This window comes from Ursus arctos, unplaced genomic scaffold, assembly GCF_023065955.2.
Source record: "Ursus arctos isolate Adak ecotype North America unplaced genomic scaffold, UrsArc2.0 scaffold_11, whole genome shotgun sequence".
Taxonomy (NCBI): domain Eukaryota; kingdom Metazoa; phylum Chordata; class Mammalia; order Carnivora; family Ursidae; genus Ursus; species Ursus arctos.
Genome location: NW_026622775.1, coordinates 28835417 through 28855999, shown reverse-complemented (window position 1 = coordinate 28855999; position 20583 = coordinate 28835417). Strand labels below are relative to the sequence as shown.

The 20583-nt window shown below is 38.2% G+C and overlaps 1 long non-coding RNA gene across 1 annotated transcript in view; it reads left to right on the top strand.

Annotated features, from left to right (window-relative positions):
* The first annotated feature begins 664 nt into the window (after positions 1-664).
* The window catches only part of LOC130543339 (uncharacterized), a 36678-nt gene continuing 16759 nt past the window's right edge, over positions 665-20583 (top strand). Inside the window, exons 1-3 of the long non-coding RNA XR_008958634.1 lie at positions 665-1101; positions 1184-1306; positions 6119-6235. This is a non-coding gene — a long non-coding RNA (uncharacterized LOC130543339). The remainder of the gene's footprint in view (positions 1102-1183; positions 1307-6118; positions 6236-20583) is intronic.

Genomic DNA, 20583 nt, shown 5'->3' with positions numbered 1-20583 from the left:
GATTTGGCTGATCTCAGATTTCTCCTCATAAACTCTCTGGCAGAGCTGACAATATAACCTTGCTCAGTAGATGCTTTGACCAAATTATTCCCTTTAGAAATGTCTTCGTGTCTTCCATCTTCCGATCAAACTCACTTTCCTGGTCTAAAGGTTTTGCCATAAGCAGATATGATACAATCAACTCCTCTGTATTGACTAGCCTTGAATTTACTCAGACTTAACTCTTTTAGAAACAAAAGCATGATATACTTGGCATACATGTCTTTTCTCAAATTGAAACCACATACACACATCATTGAAAGTGAACTTCTATTCTCCTGAGCATCTCCTCCAAATGTTTAAGGACCAATGCAAAGCCCACTACTCTTATGCTTTAGCGCATTTAGAGGGTAACCCACAGTTTTACAGTTAATCCCATGCTGCATTAAATTGTGTGTTTCTGTGGCTTATTACAGATTCTTCTTTATCCAAGCTGAACTACTACGAGTTCTTAGGGCTGAAGAATTATGGTATATTTTCTATATCATAAAATGTATTATTAATTATATAGCAGATACAAAATAAATATTTAATGGCTAATTAACTTACAAATAAAACAAAGTAATTGTCTTCACCTAAGAAATGTTTTGATTTAATAATCTGAAATTTAAGAGTGACTTGATAATCAAAATTTCTACTCTGACCCCTTTGACTTTCTCTATTGCTCCAGGGAAGTCATTTTAGCTATTCTGGATGCATTTTCTTAATCCGAAAATGGAAGTAAGACTTGTCATCTGTCTTATTCATAAAGAGTGGTGAGGAGTATCCCGGTCAATGCAAAGCACATGGCTAATACAAGGTTTAATAAAAATGATAAATAACATCTATTACAAAATTGAACCATTGTTCAATTTCTTCTGCCCTTTCAGTTTTTTGATTCAATATTCTCTCACTGAAATCTGAGAGCTTTAATTTGAGAAAGTATTTTACTAATAATCATAGACTTCCTACATTAACCTTTTCTTATCATTAGGCACACCTGGATGATACCAAATTATTCTTTTAAGGAAATCAATATATCACTATAAGTGCGTAGAGAAACACCTGGTAATGGAACTTCAGGTAAGGCAAACCTGGGTATGAAAAAGCTGTGTTAGAGCAAGATGGTAAAAAAGATGGTTCCCAACTTAAGTTCTCTTTGCAGAAGGAACAACTGGCAACTACCCATAGATAAGATGCCTTTGTGAAGATCCTGGAACCTGAGGATGAGGCTGAAGCACCCCCTTGGATGAAAAAAAGAAAAGAAAAGAAAAATCACATTAGAACGGTAAGAGGACTGATTTCGTTTTGACCTCATCTACCTTCCCTCGGGCCAGTACAACACCACACGTAGGGTGGTCCCCTGGCCTATGATTTCTCTAGAGGGCAAAGGAAAGCCCAAGGTAGACACCCAGCTTCCCCATCATTCTGGGAATTTTCCTCTGAGCCCCACTTAAGTATTACCTCACAGGGATCACCGGGGAAATCTGCTAGAGACAGAATGGGGGAGCAAGGCTCCAGTAACAAGTGCATGGATCTTGGCAGACAGCACTCCTGTTGGCTGAGGTACCCACCCACATGCAGACCCAATCCAGTGGCCCTGTCTGGCCATGGAGCTTGGTTGGCAGTTCTCCCAGTCTGGAGCCAAAGCCATCAGGCTGTCCCAGTGCAGAGCCCATTCTATGACCCCACCCAGATGGTAAGAGGGTCAGCAGTTCCATTTAACTGCTGGATGTAGCTTCCAGCTCCGCCCAACCACAAAACTCAAATCTTCTGTCTGGCTGGTACTTTGAGAAGTTACAGATCTTTTCGTTATAATTACAGGTAACAGATTTTAACACCAGGCAGAATTCAATAATGGCCCTCAGGTCCCTGCACAAGTGAATGGGTGAATGGTTTTGAGGAAGCAGAATTCCCAGTCACCGTACTAACTGTAAAAGGTTTTCTCTAGACACATGTATACTCTCCCCTCCCCCCGCCCCGTGCCAAACACAGATGTGCAAGCATATAAAGCATGAATAAATCAAGAAGTTGGAAAGAATAGGAAGCGTGAGATACAGCCAGAGACAAGATAAGAAAAATTAATGTTTAACAAATGTGTGCTATGTGCCTTTAGCACTCTTCTGAGCACTAAGTAAAAACGAACTCATTTAATTCTCATGACAACTTTATGAGGTCTACACTAGTTTTTTAAAAGATTTTTATCCATTTATTTGGGGGGCAGGGGGAGAGGGAGGATCAGACTCCCCGTTGAGCAGGGAGCCTGGCATGGAGCTTGGTCCCGGGACCCTGAGATGACGGACTGAGCTGAAGGCAGATGCTTAAATGACTGAGCCACCCAGGTGCCCCAAAGATTGATTGATTGATTGATTTTTGAGAGAGAGAGAGAGAGAGAGAGAGAGGGAAAACGAGCTCTATGCTGAGCTCAGAGTCTGCTGCAGAGCTCCATCTCATGATCCTGAGATCGGGACCTGAGCTGAAACCAAGAGTCAGACACTTATTTCACTTTGCCACCCAGGCACCCTGTGAGGTCCACCCTATTAGGAAGAAACCGAGGTAACTTGGAGTCAAATAATTTGTTCACCATCACATAGGAAGCGTTTGGCACATTTTAGAAGCATTTAAAATTATTCCTATTCTCCAACCACCAAATGTTTTATTTTCTGTCTGTTTGTAAGTATTGAAATTTCTTTGCTTACTGGGCAAAGGGAAAAGAAACTTCTATCAACAAGAGTATGTTGATGAATATTACTGATTCTTTAGGATATCCATAGGTCACGAGACATACTAGTGTTTATTTGGACAATGCCTTACTTAACTGGGGAGATGTTAGGAGTGAAAGTGTAATTTGGGGCATTCTCTCACCACTGAAAAATCCTGCAAAGAGTAAGGCAATTCAAGACAAATTACAGGCATCATTTCCACATCCTACCATGAAGCCATAGCTGGTAAAAATGAATTCACTTCTAATTAAAAATTCCACATTCCTCTTAGTTTCTTGCTTCCAGAGTGTTTTTGTTTTTGTCTTGTTTTGTTTTTGGTAGGATGCAGGTGACCTGTGGACAGAACAACAGGGAGATTAGGATGAATTACCAATTTTGGTTGGAGATTTTAACACTTCCTCAGAAATTGTTTGGTTCAAACTCATAAGACATGAAGATATAGAATGTTTGAAAATCACAATTAATTATATATGTAATCATGTATTTACATATAATTGTGTATAGTTATATATTTTCATATAGCATTATGTACACACACACACACACACACACACACACACATATATGTGTGTGTGTAAGTAATACCCAGTAGGCAAATATTATTTTTGAGCATTCATGGACCAATCACAAAAACCAATTTTCTACTGGGACTCAATGAAAACCAACTAAATCTCAAGGAATCAATATCTTGGAGACTATGACAATATATAGCAAAATTGGAAATCAATCATAAAATGATAGCTTTACAAAGTTTGTGTATCTTAAAAATAGACTTCCAGGAAATTCCCAGGTAGAAGAAATTTACAAAATACTTGGGACGGGATAATAATGAAGAAAACAAGCCAACATTCTTGGACTACAGCTAAAGCACTCTAAGGGGGAAATTTGGGAGGCAAGAGGAATGTAGAGGTGGGTGCAGTAGAAAATCATAAGAACAGCACAGCATAACAACAGTGATAAAACCAGGAGACTGACTGTGCCCACTGATCGAGATGAGGGATTATGAACCGAAGAACTAGCTAAGAGTATTTTTAAAAGATAAGAGTTTCGAGCAAATTACCTGTAATAATGAAATAATAATGTGTTCCATTAAAATCAGTTTTCAGAGAAGAAGGTGAGTTATTTAATAAGAAATTAAGGGGCGCCTGGGTGCCTCAGTTGGTTAAGCATCCAACTCTTGGTTTCAGCTCAGGTCATGATCTCAGGGTCGTGAGATGTAGTCCACTTTGGGCTCAGCACTCAGGGAGGAGTCTGCTTGAGATTCTCTCTCTCTCCTCCCCCTCTGCCCCTCCCTACCACTTGCACTCATAAATAAATAAATAAATAAATAAATAAATAAATAAATAAAATCTTAAAAAAAAAGAAAAATGATGCTGAGATGCAATGATACAAATGCATGTATCGATGAGATCGTTGTCAAGTCATGGAGTGAAATTCTGAGATGAAAAAAGGAGAAAGGAAAAAATAAAGGAGAATAAGGATGGTTACTCTATCTTACCTTTAGATCAGTGCCATCCGCTATTTCGCTGTCCAGAGCATTCACTATTGTTTCCAGATTTCAGGGAAAAACCAAGTGTAGAACAAACTTTCTCGCTTCTCAGTTTTCCTGGCAGAATCTCTGACCTGATGATTAGAAGTTTCTCTGTAGTATAATTTTTAAGTACTAATCTCATATGAATCATAAGATATTCTCCACAATTTACCTTTAATTCTATCGTAAAGGAAGAAACAAAGAGAAGTCTTGAGATGGGTTTGTTAAAATTTTAGCTCTATAATAAGACAAATGTGGCAATGGAAAGTCATTTCAGACTTTCATTTGAGTTCCAGTATGAATATGGATTTTAAATTACTGCTTTCTTCTACAAAATCTTTTTCCTTCATTTACCAAACTTGAGTCTTGTCTCCATCATACAAGTGCAAAGCTAATTTATGCTTTTAAACTGGAAATGTACTATTGCAACCCTGGTTTGCTTTATACAACATCTCCTGTCGTAGATGAATTTTCCAGGTTGTAAATAACTGAATGAGTTGTGATGTTTTATAACATGCATTCAAATTTCTTTTACTGGTGACATATGTTTCTATCACTGTTCCTCAATATTGTTCCAATTTGCTGTTAAATAAGCCCCTTCCCTTTGCTAGAAAATGAGGGATATGCAATATGATGTAGTTTAATTCAAAAATTTAATTCATTCAACAAATAATAAGCCACTACTATGTGCCAGGTTGAGTGTTGTGCACTTGAAGGTAAAGCCCAGTTTTTCTCAAGTGATTGAGAGTCTGACAATGAAAGAGACCCATAAATAGATATAGTATTTTAAGGGTCTGGTAGAGGCATGCATGGGCATTATGGAAGCACGTAATAGTAAAACCTAATCTCACCTAAGGAGAATAGAGATGAAATCTTGGAGGGATGATTCATAAACTGAGCATTCATGGCTAGGAGGAAAAAGGGTTATGGGAGGGTTGGGACTATGGAAAGCATTTCAGCATGTGTACTGCCAAGGAGGGGGGAAGGAATTGTGTACAGTGCACAGGGACCTCAAGCTGAGTTTGAGGCAGAAGGAAAGGCATAAGGCTGGAGAGAAGCAGGCAAGGGCCACGTCATATAGGAGCACATAGGCCATGGTGAGCATTGTTTACGTGATTCCTTCGGATGGTAAGCAAGGCAAAGCTTTCGGAAAACCCTACGTTGAGTGGAGGCTGGATTCGAGGGAGTCAACATGTAAGAAGTGTTACAAGGAAGAGGTAATGACAGTGTTCCAGATGTGAGGAGAACAAAACTAGGGCTGTGGACATAGAGATTGAGGTAAGGGGATGTACTGGTTTCCTCTTGCTACTATAATCAGTTACTGTATACTTAGTGGCTCCAAACAATACAAACCTGTTATCTTACAATTGTGGCACTCCGAAGTCTGAAATGGGTCTTCTAGAGCTAAAATCAAAGTGACAACAGAGCTGTGTCCTTTCTGGTTGCTTTACGGGAGGATCTGTTTCTTTGCCTTTTCCAACGCTCCTGCATTCCTTGGCTCATTTTCTCTTCTTTGCACCACTATGACCTCTGTTTCTGTTGTCACATCTCCTCCAACTGTGATCCCCCTGCTTCTGTCTTGTAATGACTATGATCACACTGGATTTGGCTCACCCACATAATACTGGATAATCTCCTCCTCTCAGAATCCTTAATCCCCAAAGTCCCTTTTGCTAGGTATGGTAATGTATTCACAGGCATGAGCGATGGGGATGCAAGCATCTTTGTCCACTGAAGGGGACACATTACAAAAGTATTTGGGAGGACTGGTCATTTATGAAGATGGTGCAGGATGAGTGCAAGACAGAGTAAAAACTCCCAGGTATTTAACTTATCTGACTTTCAGAAATGTTACCAACTGAAATGCAGAATACTGGAGGAAAACTCATTCAGTTATGAGGTGTGGAGCATGTGGAGGTGGGGATGCCTGTGGAACCTCAAGCCAACAGAAGCTGTCTAGCAGGTATGTTGCTATCTGAACCTGAAGCCTCGAGGAAGTCTGCACTGAAGGTTTAGATTTGCACATTCTCAGTCTCTAGAGTGTAGAGTTGAATCCGTGTTGGATGAAAATACAAAGGAAGAGATTGAGAATAGGAAGCACGAGAGGAAGCTAGCATTTAGGGCTGTTTGCAAAATGGTCAGCTCTCAACATTGTCTGGGAAGGACTTGTCAGAAATGGAAAATTGGGAAAAGAGAATGTTTCATGAGCCATGGGAGCAGAGCAATGGTGTTTACTCTGTGCTCCCCAAAGCCCCACTAGGTGTCACTGCCCTTCACAATAGAGAAGGGGGGGAATAGATGGGACTCCACAGCTCTCACCCCAATTAGAGTAGCTGCTTTTACTTGGATAATTAGTTTACATTTTTCCATGGGGTTTAACTTAAGTAAGGCGTTTTGTGATAAAACTGCATTTGCATTTGGGAAACCTCTAGAGAGTTTGAGGTAGAGTGAATGGTTAATGTCACATGGTTGATCGGCTAGAGCATAGTGTGAAAGTGGCCAGAACGGTGCAACTCCTGGTTACTTGTATGTATCTATGTAATTGATGGTGAGTGCCGTTGGTTCCCTGCGTTCTCTGAGATCTTGGCTACAGCTCTCTCATGGCCCCTTTCCCACTCTGATTTTCAGTTTTGGTTTGATTTCTCTGTCTCCCCCTGTAGACTGTAAATACACTAAAAATCACCCCAGTGACTTTCATCTTTGTACTGCAAGTGTAAAATGTTGAGAAATATGTGTTCACTAGACCTCATCTTAAGGAGAAAACCGCCTGTCTTCAGATAGAGAGACAGACCCCACAAGTATGCTCAAACATAATATGATGCTTCCTAAACCGTTATGCAGGACAAAGAGAGAGAAATGTTTTGTTCCTGAGGCAAAAGGAGAGGGAAGAGAAGAATGAACAAAGAATAAAGGGAAAAAGCAAGATCGAAAAGAGAAGGCAGATCTGATGATGCAACTCTGGCCCATAAATTGTCAAAAATGTTTCTATGCTTATAAATCCTCTTTAAATTAATAACTGATAGAAGCTATGAATTTTTGCCTTAGCTAATATAGAGCAAAACAGAAACAGTGTGTGCAGAGGAGGTATTTGACAAAAGTGTCATGAAAATGTAATATACTGAGAATTTGAAGACATCATGATGAGGCTTTGTACTATAATAAGTGAAGGGCATTTGAAATAGGATATTTTAGGCCAGTGCTGCCCAATAAAAATATTATGTGAGTTACAAAAAGCAAGCCAAACGTGTAGTTTTAAATGTCTTTATAGTCACACTGAAAAAGTAACAATAAATAGTGGAACTCATTTCAATAATAAATTTTATTTAACAAAATATATCCAACGTATTTTCATGTAAGCATTCAATCACTATAAAAATTATCAACGAAATATTTTACTTGTTTTGATACTAAGTCTTCAACGTCTGGTGTGCATTTTATACTTGCTGTACATTTCAGTTTGAACTAGCCACATTTCAAGGGCTCGATAGCCACATGTGGTTAGTGGCTTCCATATTGGACATCAAAACTCTGCATCTCCACAGTGTAGATAACCTGCAGCCAATATTAAGATTTCATTTTCAGAACTCCTCTGGGATTGTTGAACTGAAACCAGTTATGGAACTGCATCTTGGGTGGTGCTTTTATCATCTTTGCAGCTGGGCTCTCAATGATTGCTGATGGCAGTCTGGGGAGTTTTGGAGAATGGAATCTATGGGTGTGTGGGCATGGCTTTCTAAGAAATGTCATAAAATCTATTTGGCATAAAATGCATACATTTCATAATGAAAAGAGATTCCTTCTGTGTAAGGAGTGTAGTTACATCCATTATTAGTGATCTCATATAAACTCAGGGCCAGAAGGTATTCTGATATGATGAGAAAGCACCCGAAACCACGCTAGGGATCTTAGACTTCTCTTTGCCTGTGACATGGGTTATTGTAAAACTCAAAATTCTTACTAAAACTTGAAATTCTGATTCATGTGAGTCTGGTTTGATAGTTCAGTCCTTCGTATTTTTTTTTTATTAAGAGGGTAGAATATTTAATATGAAGGAAATGACGTTTACGAAGATAAGCCTAATAATTTGGTTGTTAATGTAGCCTTGATTATTAAGCAAGCACTTGGCTGCTTGGCGGAGCTTTCGTAGCGGTGCTGCTCTACATGCTAGTCACTAGCCACATATGGCTATTCAAATTTTAATTAATTAAATAAGAATTCAGGTCTTTACTTGCACTAGCTGTATCTAAAATGTTCAATAGGCACATATGACTAGTGGCTATTCTATGGACAAGATGAATATCCAACATTTTCATCATTGCAGAAGGTTCTGTTGAACAGCACTGCTCCATAAATTAGAGAAACAATTGGAAAATAGAGTGTCACAAGCTAGAGAGAGACTTTGCTTTGAGTTCGAACATTCCAATGAAATAAGGCAGAGATGTCAAGCATGCAAAAAGGAAAATAATTTGTTTTGGTTTTGAGAGATGAAAGTGCAGGAAAGGTGAATGTTCAAATGGGGAGAGAGGAAGGGGACAAGAGAGCTGGGAGAGGCTGTGTATGTTCTGCCATGTCATTCTATACTTGTGGGTACCAAATATTTAATAGCATTATTGAACTTGAAAATAGGCAAAAATGTGTGTGTGTGTGTGTGTGTGTGTGTGTGTGTGTGTGTGTGTGTATTTCCTGTTAAAGCAACTAAGTTTCAGGTATGGATAGGTCTGGAAGTAGATGGTGCCAAGACAAGTAGGACTCTGGAATCTCAGCAATTGTGAGAAAGACTTGGGTTTCCTAGTATTTTAGCATTTGTGATTCAAGCCGTGTATCTAAGTTTCTAAGAGGGACAAGGAAGATATATTTAGTATTTTGGTTATATTAGTACATGACACAATGTCTGGCATTAAATAAATCCTCAACAAAATGGTTGAATAAATGGATTAAGCCAGTACAATTGACTTTCTTGAAGCAACTTTTGTTTGTAGACAACTATTAGTGTATGGATGGATAACACAGCCTGATCTTTGACTTGCTTTGATTTTGCAATGACAACATAAATTTAGATCAATGGTAGTTCGGACAGAATTACTTTTAGAAGCTGAAAGGTAGACTAGCTTGTACTGGTGGCCCCTTCACCTTTACAAATCCATAGTGTATCTTTATGTTAGATTTACTGCTACCTTTGAAAGAATGAAGTAACTAAGTATGCACCAATGTGCAGCACATCTTCTTAAACTACAGAATAAACCTTAGAAATGGAAAATGACTTTGCAGACACCAAGTTGAAAAATGCAAAAAAGTAGATGATATGAAGACATTGACCCTTTTGACTTGTTCTAAGAAAGACAATTCTAGAAGTGCATCTCAGTTTTGATCCCAGCAAACCAGTCCTGAGGTCTGATTTAAGGGCTGAAATTGTCTTGTCTGGAAGCTGGTGTAGACTCAGTGTTACTAAACTGTATAAAAAAGACTTCATTAAGTTGGCTTTCATTCTATTTATGCCTTTGTCATTTCCTTCAGTGTTTAAGTGAAAATAACACATAGGAAATCATTGCTGACAGGCCTAGAATTTATCTTCTATTATTTATTGTGATAGTCCCCTCTCCACCCACCATTACATTCTAACAAGTCAAATATCAGTTAAAGGGATGTTTAAGACCCTGTAATTCACAGCATGGTATCTGTTTTAACTATATTTAATGGCCAGCACTTACTCCAAATGAGTTAAAGCATATTATTGTGTAAGCATTTATTTTCACTACTTTACTGCCTTGGTAAGACATTTTCCTATTTCTCCACTTTCTTTTTCTGTTCTCTTAGAAAATTAAATCACAGGATGTAACTAGCTAATGAACGGAATTAGACCCTATACTAACTAGGTTAATAAGTATACGAAATTACCACCACGCCGTGGTGTATGCATATGTTTATCCATTTGCAAACACCCCATTCTCACATTTTTATGCACGTCCTTAACTACACAAGACTTTTTCCCCTTCACTGAATCCCCTTGCCTTGGGTTTCCCTCTCTTAGAGAATGATATCACCATTTATCTTGTTCCTCACATCAGAAATTTGGCTATCATTCTCAATTCTGTCTCATATATTACATTCGGTGAATGGCATACAAGATAATTTGAGTGAAGCTAAATTCTCTCCCTTCACCCCCTTTACAATGATCTAGATTGCATAAATGTGTACCATTTACAGAATATTAATTCTAGGGACTTTAGGTTTTCTTTTATTTGCATTACTTTACTGTTTCATAATTGAATTAATCATGATCTTGACTTTGTAAAATCACATTGTGTTTAGTTATTGAAAAAAGAGGGAAATAGGAATTTGGATATACTAAAATATTGCCTTTTACTATTTTCCTTAAATTGTCTTCCAAAGAATTCTGATGAGAGCCTGGTGGCCATCTATGCCAAATATAGAATAAAACTCAGTTCACATACTGGAATTAGCCTTCCTATAAATACATGTAAATGTTTATACAGTTAGGTCACCCACATAGCAGCTACTGGTAAGGAAACGTTCCACCATCCTTTCAGTTGTCCCTATGAGTCAGAGAAAAACGTGTTTATAGTACTATTTGGTTAGTTGGCTAGTTATAATTATTATATGCATTAGCTCTGTGTAAATTACTGGAATAAGTATCAAGGGAAATTAAGAGAAAATAATGAACATAAACTGTGCATATAAGGAGCTACAATCTAATGCAAAGGACAACACAAAAAGATATTTTAAATAAGTAAAATCCATAGTCAACTAAAACTGTAAATTATATTGAAAATTTGAGTATCAAAATGAAGATATTTATTATAGTGTCATTGGTGATGATAAACAACAGGAGACAACCTAAATGTCAATAGCACAATAAATAAATCAGTGAGAGCGAACATGACCATTAAAAATGTTGCTTTCCAAAAGTATTTAAACATGAAAACTTCTCACAATATTATGTTGAATAAAGATAATGTATGAATCAAAATCAAATACATAGTGCAAAAACCGAATCTACACAGCTTCCAAAAATGTATCTTCTACTCGTATGTAAAAAAACAAATCTTTTTTGCAGCTCAGTTCTTACAGCCGTTTTGCTGTACCCCTTACTGTTGGTGTTCTCTATTACATCCCTTATTAGTTCTGAGAGCTTTGGCACCTGACCTATATCCATCAGAATAGGTTATTTGGCACTGTAGTGATCAACAACACAAAAGTCTTGTTAACTGATAATGAGAAATGTTTATTTCTCTTATGCTAATGTCCCACACTCTTTAGCTCTAGTACTCTTGTATTTCCTCTAGAACTTGGGGTGATGGAGTCATCTCTCTCTGGAAAGCTGTCACTACAGAGAGAAAAGAGACAAGGCAGACCACACTCGGGTTCTTAGAGGCTCTGCACCTCATCCGCTCACACCACTTCACGCACACTTAATTGGCCAAAACATGTCCAAGTTTAGCAGAGCGAGAATGTGGAAGCATCCCTTCAAAAGGGACAGTGAACGAAGAGAAATAATAACATTTGATCTCACAGTAAACAGTGACCCTTGTCTCTCATTTCTTCCAGTATCACACATTAAATCATTCTGGCCACTACTCCAGTTTTAATTATCCATACTCAAGTCACATCCTGTGCGTTGGTTTCAGCCTCTCAAAGGAGCTCAGATCCTCTTTCCCCATACAACCTCCTGACTTCTGATTCAAGAAGAGATGGAAATACTTCACTTAATGAGCCCCTAGAGGATGTGTCGCTCGAAGCCAGAGATGCATTATCATCCACTTGAAAATGGTTGGGGGATTTCTTTATGCTGAGCTAGAGTGGTTTGGTAATGTGGGTGGCCTGAAGCATCCTTATAGATGGTTGGACCATTTATATTTACCCTCTCTCTCCCTTTGGATTTTTTCCCACATAACCATGTAGAATGGGTAAGTGGAATGGGGATAGGACAAATTAGTCTTAAAAAAAAAATTGAGGTAAATATTCTTTGTCTCTTGAATATCTTGAATATTCTTCTTTCTGCTTGTTTTTGAAGTGGTGGCTTTTCCTTGCATTGAATATGCAAAACATGTGACCATTATTTGTGCTTTGGTCTAGAAGTAGAAAGAAATTTCCTATTTAACACTTTAGTTTAGCTGCAGAACTTTTAGACTTCAACAAGTAGTAGGTTCTCTCTAAAATGTTTTGATTGTCTCTGGCCTGTGAGACTATATGTGAGCTTTTATTTCTTTTATTTTTGTGGTTTTTCAAATTTTTCAAATTTTTACTTTTCAATAAGTACATCATTACTTTCACATGTAGAAAAAAAATGCAATAAAATGTGCAATAAAAATACAGTAATTTTTTTTTAAAAAACAACATAAGAGAAAATAAAATGTACTAGTAGGAGAAACTGGCATTAGGGAAATCAGAAATAATTCCAGGTCAGTTTTGAGTATATGTAATACCTTGTTCATTTTTATATTTCTCATAATTCCCAGTGTTGAAAGATGTTAGCATGATCTTATGGTGGCATTAGTCCTAGGGACACACCAATACTCTACACTAGACAAGTCAGCCATTTTTTTGCACTTCTGTGGCAAGATCAACAGAGAAGCTACCACAAGGAAGAAGATTCTACTGGAGATTCTGGGGCTTTGGACTCATTCCAACATAAAATTTGTGTGAGTTACCCTGAACCAAACAGTTGGAGAACATTTTAGGTGTAGTTTGTCCATCTAAACCATGCAGATTCTAGAACCTAGAAGTAAAGTACACCATGTCTTGTCTACTTATTTGCTTCTTGAAGCACAAATATGCTTAAGAATTTATAATTTAAAGCACACCCACCAGTAAGCAGAAGAGGGTTTAGGAAACAAGATACCAAGTCTTGACTCTTTGTTTGAATGTTTTCTTAGGCACAGAGAAGCTTTCCATTTTTGTATCTATGTACCTAACAGAGGTAACATAGAGAGATATAGAGTCAGTAGAGTCAGGGACCCAAGGAGAGATACATAGAAGAGGGGGCAGGAAGCAGGAGAGAGACAGAGACAGAGACAGAGACTGAAAGAGAAAGATTGATTTTCTCAAGGGGTTTAGGTCATGGGACATTGTTTCATGGTCCCAGAAACAAAAGTCTAGAGAAGTTATACCCACTAACAAAATGTCCAATAAAATATCCAAGGGTCTGAGCATTTCATAGCAACACTCTTTCTTGAAGTAAGGTGAAGAAACTTGTTCAGAGCATTCTGGAACCAACACTTACACAATTGCAGAAGCTAGGCACTGAATGTTGAAATGAAGAGACAGATATTAAAATGGATGAATCTTCCACTATTTCAAATGGGCTGGAGGTAGATTAGGGTGTTTTTTCTTAGCGATACAATCTTTGGCTTTTATTCATCACAATGTTATGTCTTTACCTCAACCAAATGGAAGATTTATCATCAAATTTTCAAGGATACATTTTATGAATGATATTAAAATCCTAACATGTAACAGATCTTCTAAAGAACATGTATCTGAATTATCAAATTAGTGATAATAAAATGGACAAAGTTAACCCTTCAAACATATAATCCTCTGTCATAGTGACAGTGTTACTATCACTTGCATTATTTCACAAACTGCTTTTAGGGATGTTATGGTTTTACCAGAGTAATACATTTGTATCATCATGGTTTCTCTGGCTGTTACAAAATTTCCTTTTGAAAACACTTTAGAAGCTATTGCTGACAAAAAAAAAAAAAAAAAAAAAGTCCGGTGAAATTACTAAAGTTAAAACCATTCGAAGGTCAAACCTGACCATGTCAGAAGTGAGTAAAATGTGGTGTAACAAGAAAAGTTAAAGCAATCTCCAAGAGTTTAAAAAACGAACATTTTCATATAAAAAGAGAATCCTTTACCACCTTAATCCATTATTAAAGGTGACCATTCATCCTTAGTAATCAGATCAATTTGTGCTGAAAATTTGGTTCTATATGCGTGAATCGGAAGTGATCTTATTAGTGTCCTACTACATCAAGTTTGATAAAATCCCCAATCCATTTCAGTTAAGTTTCTATTGATCCACTTAAGAGATCAATTTGGACTTGTTCGATTCTTTTGTCAAGGGATTTCATCTGGCTTGAGTTTAGCATTATGAAATAAATGTGATTTAGAAATGTAAGGTGAAATAAAAAAGAGTCCAGATGAGTGTTGACAATTATTTGAACTCAAGTTTTTGCATTTGAGCATTTGATAGGGTATTGCCATTTAGAAATGGACTAGAAAAACAACAGGACGAAGGAGTCAAAGAGTGCCTTGCAAAGTAATTAGTTATCCCTTCCCTCACTTCCACTAGTGATTATTTCCTGTGTCATTTAAAATTTGAGATCTTTGCCAATCAAAATATAGGTTTAGTTTTATTCTTAAATGTGTTTTACATTTTCCTACACTGACTTTCATTAACTACATATTTCCTTCATACCTATTTTTCAGTATCCTGTCATTTTCTGCATTTCATTCTAATTTTTTTTTTTAGAAGAGAAAGAATGGATTTTAAAATGTGTGGAGATCTTAGGGACATTTACAGGAGCTCCACCTGTTGACCATTTCCCTCCCTCCCTCCCTCCCTCCTTCCCTCCCTCCCTCCCTTCCCCCTTCCCTCCTTTCTTCCTTCCTTCCTTCCTTCCTTCCTTCCTTCCTTCCTTCCTTCCTTCCTTCCTTCCCTCCCTCCCTCCTGAATAGTTTTAGGAGTGATCCTAGAAGAGAACTGCCCAGAAACATTCCAGTTTCATGCCTAATTCTATTCTCTTATTCGTAGAATGGGCGAGGAACTCCTTTTAGCAGGAAACAGTCTTCCACCCAATATAAAGAACAGATGTGTAGCCTTGCAGTGATTCTGCAAGTATTACATCATCAGGAAAGTTCAAAGTAAACTGAGAACACAGAGATATAAAGGTAGAGACTAAACATGATGCAAAAAGGTCAGAGATTGTAACTGGAGGCCAACATGCTATGTAATACCATTGTACCCAACAGTTTCCAATTAGGAAGAAAGGATTTAATAGAATTTGTAGAAGAAATTAGACTATAGAAAACTATGGGGGCTTGTGGAGGGAGTGATGTTCCGGAGGGGGATGTTGGAAAATTAGAGAAGTAGTCACTAAATAAAGCGTGAAAGTCCTGGTATAAGGAGACAAACTGAATCTTGGGGGACGTCCAAGAAAGTAACCCCTCCTGGTGGCCAAATTGGGACCAGGTGTGCACACACACTCCCATAAATTCTGACAGTGAAAAAACAAAAAAGGAAGAAAAAATGATGAAGAAAGACAAGGCCATGGGCAAAGAGTAAAATTAAGAGAGCCATTTGTACTATATTTTTATTTCAATTATTGACAGTACTAAATAATTATTAGAGGTGAATCTTAAAGACCTCTGTTAAAAGATTTCTTATGTTTGTTGGTTTACCAGACGAAAGGTAATAGGCTAGTTGGGAAATTTCACCCTGGCATATATAGACTTTGGGGTCTACCTTTTGCTTCATTTTACAGATGAGTAAACTGAGACCTGGAAAAAAATTTTTTTAAAGATTTTATTTATTTGACAGAGACAGAGACAGCCAGCGGGAGAGGGAACACAAGCAGGGGGAGTGGGAGAGGAAGAAGCAGGCTCATAGCAGAGGAGCCTGATGTGGGGCTCGATCCCATAACGCCGGGATCACGCCCTGAGCCGAAGGCAGACGCTCAACCTCTGTGCCACCCAGGCGCCCCTGAGACCTGGAAAATTTAAAGATTCACTCAATATGACAGGACAGAGTTTCATCCGTGAACACCTTCTTTCTCTGCTCTGCCTTATTTCTCCTCAAAGAGACATTTTGACTCAACTGCTGGTCAGGTCTCATACTTTAAACCCTTTGACCCTGTAACTGGCCTTATTGGCATTCACCTTAGCGAATCCACTTTTCAAGGCTTAGTCTTGAGGGGCAGGATGATCTCTTGCTTCCTTAGAGACCATATTGAAAGAGGTGGGTGACAAATTGTAATTTATCGTATCTTTATGACATAAGAATATTTATCTTTAACCAATTTCACCCAGAAATTCTGGAAATCTATCATACACCTTATACCATAGGCAATATGAAGAGGTGCAAAGAGCATCAGAGATGACCCTTTTGCTTTCAGATGACAGAGGTTTCAGGTATTTCTACTATTCCATTCTGTTCTCTTACGTCACATTCAGCTACCTTCACCTTAGCTTTTTAATGATTGAAAATACTTGCTGAAGTGAATGGATTAAAAATTCAGCTCAAATTTATTCCGGTAGCAACAACAACAACAAAAAAAACTAAGGATGTAGAAAGGGGTTAGTTAAGTAAAGTATTTTTTAAATCAAAGATACATAAAGATAGGAAAAAAGGTGCCAGTAATTGCGGACTATAGTTTGGCATAAGAAAACTTGACCTCTTTGAAAATTGGAACACATTATGAACCAGTCTACCCTAAAATTTTACAATTTAAAATCAAACTCTGCTGGTGCAGTAGTCGTGAAAATTGGAATGCCTAGATTTCTGTACCATTTAATATCCATTTTGTCTTCCATTTTCACGAGAATTCTTATTACCTGAACAATTTATAACTGAATTTCGTTGTTTGTCAGTTTCTCACTATTGCTCAGTTGATGTCATGTAAAGTAGTAAGTTGCGAACGCCATCGATTAATAATAGTCATAGTGACACTTGAAAGCTTAATCAATCTTCAAAACAATGTATTGTTTGTGCGGTTTACAGTCAATGTTGCAATAGAGATTTTTCTTTTCATACCTTTAAAAATCACAGAGAAAATACCTTTCTTTCTCCTTCAGGGTGTGGGCTGTTCCTTCTCTGACTTTCTGGAAGTGGTTGGTAGGAATGAGTTATTGTCAGCCTTTTCAATAAGCTACTGCAGATGGAATCAATTTTTCAGGAGAATAGTGGCCATTTTACTATCCTGTTTCTTATGCCAAGAGAGGGTTGAGAGCAAAACTCTATTTGGGTAGATGAAAATATAACTAATGGAAGTGATACAGCACCAGTTCCTGGGGTGAACTTATTGAAGAATAAGTGAGCCAGAAGGGAAGGGTGGTGAATGTGCGCTGAACGTGCAGAGACGTTTCTGCTCCAGATTGTGATGTGCCTGCTCTGCCTGATTTCTTCTGCAACCTGTTGCTGGAAGCTCTCCACACACCCATGTGCTCTTGTCTACCCTGCAACTCCACTTCTATTCCGCTGGCTTTCCTATCTGCTGCGCCAAGTAAATTAGTCCCCTCTGTTCCATCTGAACGGAGAGCTTTGACAAACATGTGAATGCAACTTGAATTCAGGCCTGAGGTGGGCGCCAAGGGGTGGCTGCTTTATATAACATGAAAAGCCCAAGGCACAAAGGTGGGAGAGACTCCCAGTGGGGGAGACCCCACTCTTTCCACTATAACAGTGTTCGCTCGACAAGCTGAAGAAACAGGGCTTCCTCTCTGCTTCATTTCAGTTGGCTTTGTGAGATCTCCTCTGTTTCATTTCCTCATAGATTTTTGTGATGTTTATTTTAACCATACTTTATAGGGGAGAAGAAAAACCAATTTTGATTTGCCCCGGGTCTGATACCTCTGCCCTTTTGAAAGCATCATTACACTAAATTTAAAGAGCTTACAGATGGTCAGGGAAGAGCCTAAAGATGATAAAATTAGAGGGAAATAGAGCCCTATGAGAAAATATGTTTACAGAAATTGAATCATTTATCAGAAAGAAATAAAAGAAGAGCAGGGATGATGAATGCGTGGCAGCGAAGATTCCAGCCAACGAGCTAAAGCTGTGTAAATAGAAACACAGAGCCGCTAAAAGTACATAGGATGGAAAGCTAAACCCCGAATTGTGTGATTGTACCCTCAGTTAGCAAGGCACTAGAAGTGATTTCCTCGTTCCCACATGTCAGAATCACATCATTATGTATATATTGTAATTATATTATTAAACTATATTTCTCAATAACATTTTAAGACACCCCCACCGATGCTACCTTTTCTCTGGTCCCTTTTGTTTCTCCCGCCAGTCGACCCTTGCATCTACACCCCCGAGTCTCTTCTACTGCACTCGTAAGCTGCCACAGTCTTACAGTAGTTTATATTCAACTGCATTGTTTTCGTGGTGACTTTCACAGGGACCTTGAGCTCCGTGAAGATAGCAATCATATTCTTAAATATTTTTATAATTGAAAAACTATCACAGTGCTTCCTGTATAATTGGTGCTCAGTGAGGTTTTTTGTTTTGTTTTGTTTTTTTTAATCATCTGAAAGAAGTTGTTAGAGGAGCAGTTTGACTCTGAAGCAAAGACTTTTGCAGAAAAGGTTTCGTGCACCTAGATCTCTGCGGGGTGCTAGGAAGCAAGCCACCCGGCTGCTCACATCCCTGCACCAGCCTTGTTTTTTCCCAGCTTTTTGGTTTTTTCCCCACCATCTTCTCAGCTCCTTCTGCACAATTCCAACGAACTACAGAAACCTAATAATTAGCAATCAAAATGAACTCAAGGCGGAGTTTAAAACCCCCAGCTAATGGGAACGAAAATGAGGACATAGAAGTGGTCTACGGCCGTTTACCCACATGATTCATGGACTTTTCAATAGAATCTGGGGCACCATATGGATGTGCTGAATGAGCTGATTCCCTGGGCAAGAAGTCTGAAGCAGCAACCCTTTGTGCTTCTATGGGTACAAAATAGTATGAAGAATATGTTCATTGTTGGAAACTGGCCCACAGGGCCAGAAAGCATCCATTTGTTCGATATTCAGTTATTTTTATGACCAGTCATAATTATGTCCTATAAGTAGCAATTACCAATCTAAATATTCAACAAAAAATTCGCTGGTCCTTATCCTTGTTCCCTCAGCAAAAAGCAACCAGGAACAAAACACTGACCACTTGAAGTTTGTTTTTGACATTTCATGATCTCTTTTCCTCTGATATTTGCTACTTACCACGCTCACTGTCTGCTTCTGTGAGATGGCCACAACAGCGCTCCTTCCGCACAGAAGGAGTTTGCTTCGTAAGTCTAACTGAACTAAGGAATTTCATGTTCCTTTCTAAAGGATTTTGGGGAAAAATGAAAAAAAAATCAGGCACTTCAATGAACATGAAGAAGGAAACAACTGATTGCATTGGGGGAGGAGCGTATTCAAGGGCACTGAAGTCTGAGCCCGTAGGCGACCGCTGCCTCTCTACAGGTAGGCGAGTCGGGGCGTTCAGTAACAAGGGGGATTTTGAAATATCTGTTCAAGTTTAATGGCTAAGTGACTGCTTTGAATAATTGGTTTCTTAAAAATGTTTTCAATCTGAGTCTTATTGTATCCTGACTCCATGAAGGGTTATGAATCCCACAGTAAATAAATAGGCTCTGTATGTTCTAAAGGCGTGGAATATTGACCCCTACTCTTCCCAGCAGTGTGGTAGGGCAGAATGGCAGAGATGACTTACGGGGCAGGTCTACTACATTAATTCAGGTGACATACCCTTCCCTTCACAGATGGCTTCGACATTCTCTGCCCACACAGCCAGTGCCTTCCTCAGAGTCAGCAGTGATAGAACATTTGCTCACTTCCACACATTGAAATAACCAGTTCATAAACAGACTCCTAGAGAGTTTGTTTACACACATTAAAAAAGGATAGACTGGGTCTGTGAGACTTCATAGTTAGCACTGGCCTTTCAATGACTATTTTTAGTCAAAATATTAATTTTTTGAACATTTTGATTGGAAATGAATTAGCCATTAAACTTGAGCAAATAAAAGCAAAACATGTCATAACATTACTAGGAATGTGAAAGTTGTGGAAACAGAAAGAAAAGTTATGACAAAATGTCATTGCACTTGCAGTAATGGAACTGTTAAGCAGCTTCAAATCCTAAGTTTTCTTCTTATTTTAGTGGAAGAAGTACATATTTTAAAGGGTCTTTTAAGTGCTGCATAGCCAAAAATGTATCATATTTATGGTTTATTTTCTTGATGCACTCCTGTAGCCTTGGAAAGCAAAGTCTGTAATGAATATGACCACTCTGCATTTCTTACAGGCTTTCAGCTCTGTAAATATTACTAAGTACTTTGAAAGTCAAGATTTCTCACCGTTATATGTACTTTATGTGTGAATTATAAAAGTAAGGTAGATGGGCAGTTGAGAGTTTTATTTATCTTACCTGTTAGAGGAGAAAATAAGAGATAAAATTAATAAATGGCTTCCCTCAATCTTAGGAGCAAATTAGGAGACCAACAGATTTTTTTTCCTGAACCCTCCAGCTAGTTTTGAAATCATTCTACTTTCAAGAAAATGTAC